This window comes from Pleurodeles waltl, chromosome 4_2 (genome assembly GCF_031143425.1).
Source record: "Pleurodeles waltl isolate 20211129_DDA chromosome 4_2, aPleWal1.hap1.20221129, whole genome shotgun sequence".
Classification (NCBI taxonomy): Eukaryota; Metazoa; Chordata; class Amphibia; order Caudata; family Salamandridae; genus Pleurodeles; species Pleurodeles waltl.
The window spans coordinates 498,758,201-498,769,035 of NC_090443.1; positions in this window are offsets into that span (position 1 = coordinate 498,758,201).

Consider the following 10,835-nt stretch of genomic DNA (forward strand, 5'->3'; position numbering starts at 1 on the left):
AAACAAATAAACGACCTATGTGCATATGTTTAACCAAATTTTACTGTTGGTACAGGGAATATTCCCATTTCACTCAACCATATTCATATTAATTACTTGTTCATTACATCATAATATTATAACTTATGCACCTTATTTAGTCTGTATCCTTGGACCATAATGTCATATAATGGTATATCACCCCAAACTAAAGTGCATCATCATTTCTACAAGGTAATAAAACAATTTCAAAGAATACTGTAATACATCTGTAAGTCAGAGTTGAAAATAAAAGACAAAAACACTACCTTGAAATAACATGACCCAAAAGTTGTGATAGTCCAAAAATGACAATCACACAGGTTCCATGAAAATCTGACTCCTCTTGCAGAGGCCCTCCAGTGTTTATCTTTGGTTCTGTGATAACCAAGTTTATACTCTTTCAGAATGGGGCTAAACATCCTAATATCCCACTCGAAGGAAGTTACAAGCATACCAAAAACCTCAGTTAGTGTGAAAACTCAATTTTATAACCGCTGTGAAAGTCAGTATCAAGTCAGGCATTGCAACAACTGTTCCTCGTCGCTGTCCAAAACACTTGCAACCGTCGGGAAAGTTTGAACAACAATACACTCCCTTACCAATAGTGTCATCTAAAAATGTAACCTCAAAGCATTTCCTCCTTACTGAAATGCCATGAAGCATAATAACCCTGGCTTTTCACGCACAGGTTGAATTCGGTCGCAGTTCTTGTATTTACAACACTGCCATTTAAATACTCCCAGAGAATTCAAAAGATTCTCAATAAACTGAGTGTTACAAAAATAAATAAAAAATATATGATTTCAGAACAAGTTCCCTTATGGATTTAACGTTGTTCCTTCAACCATCTTAATACTCAAGTAATACAAGAATCATGATTAAAGCATGCCTAATAATTAACTTCCCCAGTAGTTTAAACTTAAGTACACCAATAGTGGCCATCTTAAGAAGGAGTTCACAGAATTGTAAGTCAACCAACACAACGTGCTGCAACATCCCCTATCATGCGTAGTGACTATGCTAGAGGAGAATGCACAGGATTCTCAACCAAGCTAGGGCTCAGATTTAGGCAAAAGTGGCACAGTGCAGTGCAGTGCAGCACCAAAAATAGCAGCGCCGCCCTGTGCCACTTTTGAAACACAGGGATGTGTCATATTTACAGGAATACAGTGCACACCTCTGTCTCCCCTCCCGCCCCCGTGCCAGTCTTGAATTAAGCTTCCTCTGCCAACTCTGGCATCCTCGCACCATAGTGCCACGGTGTCTGTAATGAGGGGATAGATTGTTTATGTACAAGAAGGTGTCTCTTCCTGCACATGAACAATCTATAATGACGATTTGGCACTTCTATGTGTGGTGCAAAATGCAGCACACATAGAAGTACCAAAGTGTCATTTCGGAATGATTGTTTATGTGCAGGAAGGGATACCTGCACAAAATCATCCATGGCATTTTGTTTCTTCTCTGTGTGCTGCAGGATGCAGCACACACAGAAAAAGCAAAAAACTAGGAGGAATAAAAGCATTTGTCCTTTTTTGGGTGGCGTTCGCTTTTGGTGCTGCCACAGATTTACGATTTCTCGTAAATATGGGGCAGCGCCAAAATCGATGGCTGTTGCGGGGGAACGTCCACAGCAACACCCTTTGCACACCCCTCTGATGCAGAAAACTGTGCCGGAGGGGCCCATAATTACAAGGAGGCATAATGCCATAAAAAGTGGCATTACACCTCCTTGTTAATATGGAGCACAGGCTACCGCCACCAGAGGGTCACGAAAAGTGACGCTTCATTGGCCCGGGTCTCTTAAATATGCCCCTAAATATTAGGGAGGCAAACCCTGCACAAGGAACCAAAACAACTTCAAAGAGAATTCCTGTGTGACATTGAATATCATTCCTTCAGTCATCTTAATGCAAGAGTAATTCAGGAAGCATGATTAAAATGTGCCTCACAATATCCCCATTCATTTAAACTTAAGTGCACCAATGGTAGCCATCTTGAAAGGGAATTCACAGAATTCCAAGTTAAACAACACGATGTACAGCAATACATCGAAAAACCAGGCTGATGGTATTCATACTCCAAAAAACAGAACCTATATTAATATTGGTATTCTCTCGATCATCTTGTTATAGGGATGTTTCAAGCTAAATACTTGAACATGCCTGGAAATTCATAACCCAGTAACCCTTTAGGCTGGAACCACCGACACAGTGCAACTGCAGTGTTCATCTAAAATGGAACTAAAAATTATTTCAGTTTAACACATTTTAAAAACATGGCTATGGTGAGCAACAATTAAGAGGAATAACATATATGATAGAGACTTCTAGCTGCAGATTCCTTACCTTAGAATTCCGTGGTGTCAGCATCGAATCCAGAATTTTTCTGCTGAGCAGTACCCTACATGCGCTGACGTACTTTTCTAATGTGTGCTCCTTTTGAGCCTTTTCATAACTGTCCTCTCCGGCTGCTCACTATCAAGACACCCTTCTTAGTGGCAATCATATCTGCCAGTAGAGTGAGTGAGATGTAGGCTTTATCACGGAAACCGCGATATATCCTGATAAGGTAGTCCTCAGAACTCATGCCTCTTTCCTCCTCAATGTGGTGACCCCTTTCCATCTGGGTCAAAATATCACCCTGCCCACCTTCTTTGCTCCACCGCATCCCTCTAAAGAAGAGGAGCATCTCCATCTTCTGGACCCAAAAAGAGCATTATCGTTCTTCCTTGACCGCACAAAAGAGTTCCGGGTTGATGACCAACTCTTTGTGGGGTGCGTTGGTGCAAAGAAGGGGCGGGCAGTCCAGAAACAAACCATTTCGCACTGGGTCATTCTCTGCATTAAAATCTGCTACACTTTGGCTTAGAAGCAGCCTCCTGAGGGCTCACTCTACAACAGGGAAAGGTGCTACCACAGCGTTAGGTCGAGGCATGCCGGTGCTAGACATCTGCCAGTCGGCAACTTGGGCTTCCTTGCACATGTTTGCAAGACACTACTGCCCTGGATAGCCAGGTGAGAAGAGAGGGGCATTTTGCTTGCTCGGTCCTGCAGGACTTCCTTTGTGAAGTATTTCTTCGCAACCCACCGCCAGGAGTTATAGCTTGGGTATCTATTTTAAGGTAAGGAATCAGCAGTTAGAAGTCTCTATCTGATTAATAAGTCACTTACCTTCGGTAATGAATTATCTGGTAGAGACTCTATCCAGATTCCTTACACCCACCCAAACCTCATCGCTCTGCGGACAAATATATATATGTATGTATATATTCTAACTTTTTTCAGATTTTTACCCTTTCTCCAATGCATTTCATTTTGCTCAGACAATGAGGAAAAAAAAATATTAGTTCTTCCATGACTCTGCGCGTCTGGCGTGGGAAGTTGTGGAAAAGTACTGAGGTATGCACGCCAGGGTGGTGCATATATAGGAAGCCGTGACGTCACAGATTACTCCAATGACGCTGACGGAGCCACGCGGAGCCGAACAACGCACAAGCAGGGTACTGCTCAGCAGAGAAATTCCAGATTCGATGCTGACGCCACGGAATTCTAAGGTAAGGAATCTGCAGCTAGATAGAGTCTCTACCAGATAATTTGTTACCGAAGGTAAGTAACTTGTTCTTCTGGCATACATCTGTATACCCTGATTAACTGTAATGAAAAGTCCCAATCGAGAAAAAAGTCAGTTCCCACCTTTAATCTATCATAAATCCTGTCCCTTCAGAACTTTCCTGAAACTTTGCAATGCAAACATTCCCGCCTGCAATTCTAAGCAATTTATGGGTTTCTCCTTCTCAAAAAATGACCACATTCCTCCAGTTTCTAAACCTACACAATGAGCTCCCCAACCGAACTGCTTGCATCTGTCTCTACTATGAAATCTGGTTTTGAACCAAAAATCGCACGACCATTCCACGCTTCCAGACTCTCCTTCCACCAAACCGATTCCCCCCAAGCTTCTTGAGATAGGGGCACCAAATCTCCGTACCATAAACCTTTCCTTAGCCCAAACATTTTAAAACTTTGTAAAACCATGTAATGTAAAGGACCTGGGAAAATAACCTGAATGGATGAAGACAGTAGCCCAATGTCATGTGCTAAATCTCTCAGTGTCCCCTGTTGCTTCTTCATCAAAGACTGAACTTCCTGTTTTATCTCCTTTCCTTTCCTTTCCTTTCTGGAAGCTGCAACTGACATAACTCTATATTCACTATAAATCCCAGAAATCCCATTTTCTTCATGGGAACCAACATAGATCTCTCCAGATGTATGATAAAACCTACATTTTCCAATAAATCCCTTACAAGGACTAAATGCTCCTTTAAATCCTCGATGTCCTGTTTCAAAATCAGTATATCGTCCGAATTAATTATCATCCTTTCATGTCTTTCTTTGAGCAAACCAACTACTGGCCTCATCACCTTCATGAAACACCACGGTGTAGAGGCAAGACCAAAAGGTAAACTCTGAAACTGAAATAACCGTTTTTTCCACCTGAACTTCAGATACCTCTGACTGCTTTTGGCTATTGGAATTGTGAAGTAGACATCCATGAGATCCAACTTCACCATCCAATCCTGCTCCTCTAATAGATCCCGTAAAAGATGAATTCCTTCCGTTTTGAAATGATGGTAAGACACAAACTGATTCAACTTCCTTAGATTTATCACTGGAAACAAAGTAGTTACAAATCCTTTGTCTTGTTCCCCCATTTTCACAATCACATTTTTCGACAGCACCTGAGTTATCTCTAATTGAAGTATTTGTTCTAACTCCCTTAATTCTCTTGGTTCTATTACTTGTACAGGTTCTCGATCGAGCTCTATTATGTATCGCCTGTAACACCCTTGCATCTTGAATGATCATTTCCCAGTTTTCCTTGAAATACCTTAATCTTCCTCCTATACCTGTAGGGATAGAATTAGGAATAATCTTCATACTCACCTTGATTCTATACATGTCCATGGTTAATACCCCTCATTCTTGCATTACAACCTCACCCTCTCCCTTGCTTGGGATAGAACTGAGAACTTCCTTGGTTTCCTCTGAGGAAACCTGTTCCTTGAATTCTGATTTTGGGCTCTAAAACTTGCTCGGCCATTAAGCCACCCCCTCCTACTGGCCCATCTGTATAAATTACTATTCGGAAAAACTCTCCTCATAGAGAAATGTGCTTTATCTAAACTTGTAAATGTACGCACATATTTTGTCAAAGCTTTGACCATCCCATATCCAAAAAGTAGGCCAGTAGCCTCTGCTCAGGACTCTTTGTTCACCATATCAGATCATTTTGGATTAATACACATCAGAACCATTTCCTTCTTTCTGCTAAAAGTCCTGCATTTGCGTTTAAAATAAAACAAATAGCTCTCTGACACCAACCATGTAACAGATGCACGTCTAAGTCCTTGCCTTTAAAAAAAGCATGTTCTACTGTACCAATGATCCTTGCCAGGGGCCCCAGCACATCAAGTAATTTATCCCGACACTGCTTCAAGGACTTTTCTAGTCCTTTCCTTGGATCTTTTACCAGCTTAAATAAATATGTAATCATTACTGGGTCTACATTTGGTGTTAAACACACCTTATCATCAATGATGGGTGTAAAACACTCCGCCCTCATCACATTCCTTTCATCTTTTTCCAATGGCTTACGTAATCTTGCTTTAATGTAATCGGCAACATGGTCCAAAGGCCACCATTCCTTCCCTCTTGGATGTCTTATATCCTTTGGGTCAAATAACTTTTCACCCAATGGGTCAGTTACACTCTCACTACTCTTAGTTCTGAGATTACCAACCAACTCCTCTTCAAGACCATCTTTATACTCCAGGTCTAGGACATATTCATCTAAATTACTGTCATCTATGACATTATCAAATTCTTTATTTATACACACTCTTTCAGCGTCAAGCTGACTTTCTTTTGTACCGCTATGGTACCTTGCCTTCTTGAACTGCATCAGACTCTAAATCTATCTGGCATCTCTTGTAAATATTTTCTTTTTGCTATACACTTTCCCCCTGGTCCCCTATGATGGTCTTCATCATCTAACAAAGAGAAAAATGTCTCCTCGTCATTTCCTTTCTTTTTCCTTAAAGCCTGTTTTACAGATTTCTGTACTACAGCTTTTAATTCCTCTGTTATGATTTGTCTAATAATATCCTTGATTCCCTTACTTATTTCAGTCATCTTCTCTTCTTTTCTCTTTCTTTTCCTTTTTTTTTTAATGCCTAATACATCTCTAAATAAACCTCAGTCTTGTCAAAATATCCCTTCCGTAACGAACCACCTCAACGGTGACTCGCTACCTAAGTAACAGACTTGTACAGTAACGCTCTGTAAATATAAAAGGAATAGCTCATAGTAAGCTCCAATTCCTCAAAATAATATGCCTAAATACTCTCCTGTTCATGTCAACGCGCTACGCCTGCCTAAACACGTCAAACTGTGCATGTCACGTCATCGAGCAATGCAACAAAGCATCCGGCCTCGCTCGCGGCACACGCGACCAAACTGCCTCTTCCTAAAGTAAGCAAGCTTTCCTGTTTTTTTTTTTTTTCTTTTTTTTTTTTTAAATGAACCAAAATTGATGGACCTATTGGCAAAACAGTCAATGTTGATGAAGAGCCCCGAATGTCCTACAAATCTGTCAAACTACACAAAAAGCAACTTCCACATCATAAACTGAACAAACAACACTCGTTAAAGAAAAAACGATCATACAATTCTTAAAAACAAAGGCGGTGATTCTAACCGCGGCGGTCGCCGCCCGCCATGCGGTTACCGCCAAATGACCGCACCGCGGTCACAAGACCGCGGCGGCCATTCTAGCTTTCCCGCTGTGCTGGCGGGCGACCGCCAAAAGGCCGCCCGCCAGCACAGCGGGAAAGACCCAGCAACGATGAAGCCGGCTCCGAATGGAGCCGGCGGAGTTGCTGGAGTGCGACGGGTGCAGTAGCACCCGTCGCAAATTTCAGTGTCTGCTAGGCAGACACTGAAATTCCTTTTGGGGCCCTCTTACGGGGGCCCCTGCAGTGCCCATGCCATTGGAATGGGCACTGCAGGGGCCCCCAGGGGCCCCGCGGCACCCCCTACCGCCATCCTGTTCCTGGCGGGAGACCCGCCAGGAACAGGATGGCGGTAGGGGGTGTCAGAATCCCCATGGCGGCGGAGCGCGCTCCGCCGCCATGGAGGATTCTCAAGGGCAGCGGAAAGTCTGCTGAACCGCCGCGGTCAGAATGCCCAGCGGTGCACCGCCAGCCTGTTGGCGGTGCTACCGCGGTCATTCGCCCTGGCGGTTTTTTCCGCCAGGGTTAGAATGACCCCCAAAGTCCCTAATAGCGCTACCCTTAAATTGGGTAATGCTTACACATTTCTAATACACATCTCCAATCCGTTAAATAATCCCAGCAATAAAAAACATATACTTATCTGTTCAGAAGCAGCAAACAAAGGAGGCAGAAAATGGAGGGGACACAGTTTATATGGAGCTGATTATTCTTTTTTTCTATTATGTTGTTAATGTTCTAATAATCACTTCTAATGAGCTTTCTGCTGAGTAAATACAAGTTAATGCATAATGCTAGTCTCCTGTCTTAACATAAAATCCTGTGCACTCTCTGCAAAGATGGTCACCCTCCATGGATGTTATACTACGTGGTTTGTGCAGGCACGACATAGGGGATATTGCAGCATGTTGTCTTGGTTGGCTTAGAATTCCATGAACTCCCTCTCAATATGGCCACCATTGGTGTACTTAAGTTTAAACAACTGGGGATGTTAATTGTCAGGCATGTTTTAATCATGCTTCTTGGATTACTCGAGTATTATGATGGTTGAGGGAATGACATTAAATCCATACCGGAACTTGTTCTGAAATTATATTTCTTTTTTTTTTTTTTTGAGTAACACTCAGTTCGATCGAAAATCTTTTGAATCCTACTCAAGGATGGCCACCACACGTGTATGTTGCGCTCTGCGGTTGAGCAGGAATTGACACAGGTGATGTCTATTATCTGGTAGTATTTAAATAGTAGTGTTGTAAGTGCAAGAACTGTGACCGAATTCAACCTGTGCGTGAAAAGCGTGGGTTATTATGCTCCATGGCTTATCGGTAAGGAGGAAATGCTTGGTGGATACATTTTTTAAATGACACTATTGGTGAGGGGGGTGTATTTTTGTTCACACTTTTCTGACAGGTGCACATGTTTTGGACAGCCACGGGAAACAGTTGTTGCATTTGTTTAATTTGCACTGCCTGGCTTGATATAGTGACTTTCACGGCAGTTATGAAAGTGGGTGTTTCACACTAATTGAGGTTTTAGGTACGATTGTAACTTCCTTTGCATGGGATATTAAGATGTGTAGCCCCAAGGGAAGGGGATGACGCTGTGTTTCACATACCTTTAGGCAGGACGTTATGATGTTTGGGTATGTTGGCACATGTGTACAGTAATTCTTAGTCTTGAGGCAGCGTCACGCACGGTCATTTTCACAACACAGGTATGTGCTGTATTAAATAGAATACGGCACACCCCTGTGTTGCCCCCTGCGGCGGCCCTGAATTTGCTGCTGTGCGCCAACGCAGCAACCCTTGCACCATTGTGCAAGGATGGCTACGTTGAGTGGGGAGATTTGTTTTTGCAGGAAGGAACAACTTCCTGAACAAAATAATCTTAAATAGTGATTTGCTTTTTCTATGTGTGCTGCAGAATGCAGATTTTGGCGCTCCCTCAGGTTTACGAAAACTCATAAATCTGGGGCAGCTCCAAAATGAAATAGGTTCTGCCATGGGACACCCAGAGCAACACCCATTGCACGTCCCTTCCACGCAAAGTGCTGCGTGTGAATGGGCTGTATTTACAAGGTAGTGTAAAGCCACAAAAAGTGGGTTAACGCCACCTTGTAAATACTGTGCAGTGCATAGTGCCACTGGAGCATCACTAAAAGTGATGCTTCAGTGGTGCTAAGAGTTCTTAAATATGCTGCTCGGTTTGTACATAATTACGATAACTTTGACTTTGTGTGAGTTTTTATGATGTCTGGGCCATATCCTTCCCTAGGGTTGTACTGTATTTGCTAGTGTGCCCTTTGATCTCATACAAATATTATTTGTAGGATTAATTGCATGGTCATCACTTCTACCTAGATAACTAGTAGCTGTCAGTGTGCTGCTGTTTTGTATTGCTCACAATTCTGATTTATTTAATCTTTTAGCAGCCTTGAGTGAGCTGCAATATGGTTTTGTGCATAATTTTGATTAATTTTTAATTCAGATTATAATAGCACTTACAGTGTGTTAACAATTTTCAAGGACGGTATATTGGGTTAGTAATCAAGTTTATGAAAAACTAGTTGAAACCTCCATCAGGTTTCTTCTTACACAAAAGTGACTTGAACTGTGTGCACAATGAAGTAAGCAATTGCCGGTAGCTCTGATAGTGGTTAGAATTATGTGAGATTGATTTGGAGTGGTTGATGTAACCATCTTTTCTCCTAGTATTAGGAAACTAATCGAAGTATTGGTGTTCATTAATACTTGATTGTATCATAGATTCTGAAAGAGTATAGAATTTGTGATAGCTGAACCGAAGATAAAAACTGGAGGACTTCTGTGAGAGAATGTCATAGTGCAAAAATGACAATGACAACTTTTGGATCATGTTATTTCAAGGTAGTGTTTTTGTCTTTCATTTTGAGCTCTTAACTTATAGATATATTATGGTATTATTTAATATTAATATTGTTTTATTACCTTGTAGAATTTACCGTGCACTTTAGTTTGGGGTGATGTACCAACATATGACATCATGGTCCAAGGATAGAGATTGAACAAGGTACATAAACCATAGATATAATATTATTATGTAATGAACAAGAAACTAATATGAGTGTCTGAGTGAAATGGGAAGTTCCCCTGTACCATCAGTAAAATCTGGTTACACGTATACACAAAGGTTGTTAATTTCTTTTTTGGCCTCATCATGAAAATTTCAGGTAACAATGCTGCATGAAGTTATTTATAAGCAAATCTTGTGTGCTGTGAATTGAAATTTAAAATAAATTTAATAGCAAAGGTTGTTATTCACAGCTTTTTTGGAAATTATTTTCTATTTAGAATGGAGGGCTTATTGGGTTTTATTGTGTAATTACTAAGCACATATCTTTGTCATAAATAATGTTTTTTGGAATAATGATTTGTATTTGGATGTATATAAAAAGAAAAACTGTTTTATGTATATGATTTTAAAATTTGGTAATATTATATGTCTTGTAGCCCTGAAGAAGTCTCTAAGAACGAAATGCGTAGGCTACAGCAAAGTCAAAGTAGAAAATAAACAATTTTGAAAGAATTATGAATAAAGAAATGATGTGATTGATTACATTTTGGGAGTCTGTGCACTATCAAGTTCAAATTTACTTGATTTTTGTGTACTAAGTGGAAATTATGTGGGTGCTGCGTCATACTGGTTTAAATATATCATGTTTTAAAGCTATCACTTTTAATAAATACATACCTGAAGCATGAAGTGATAGCACACTTATTTGCAATCAGCACATTTTCCTTTGAATTGGCCACAACATTTCCCACTGATGTGGTTTTACTGATAAAACCGTATAGTGTATAATGTTTGGAAATCGAGTTTCTGCAAATAATTGTCATTTGCACATCACCAAGTAAAGTGTAGTAGTAGATAATGCATGAAAGGCCCAATCACTATGTTTTCACAAATATTGGAATACAGAAGAATCAGTACCCATAAAGGGTTGTCAGGCAGGAGGAGCCTACCAGCTGGCCAAATAAATTAG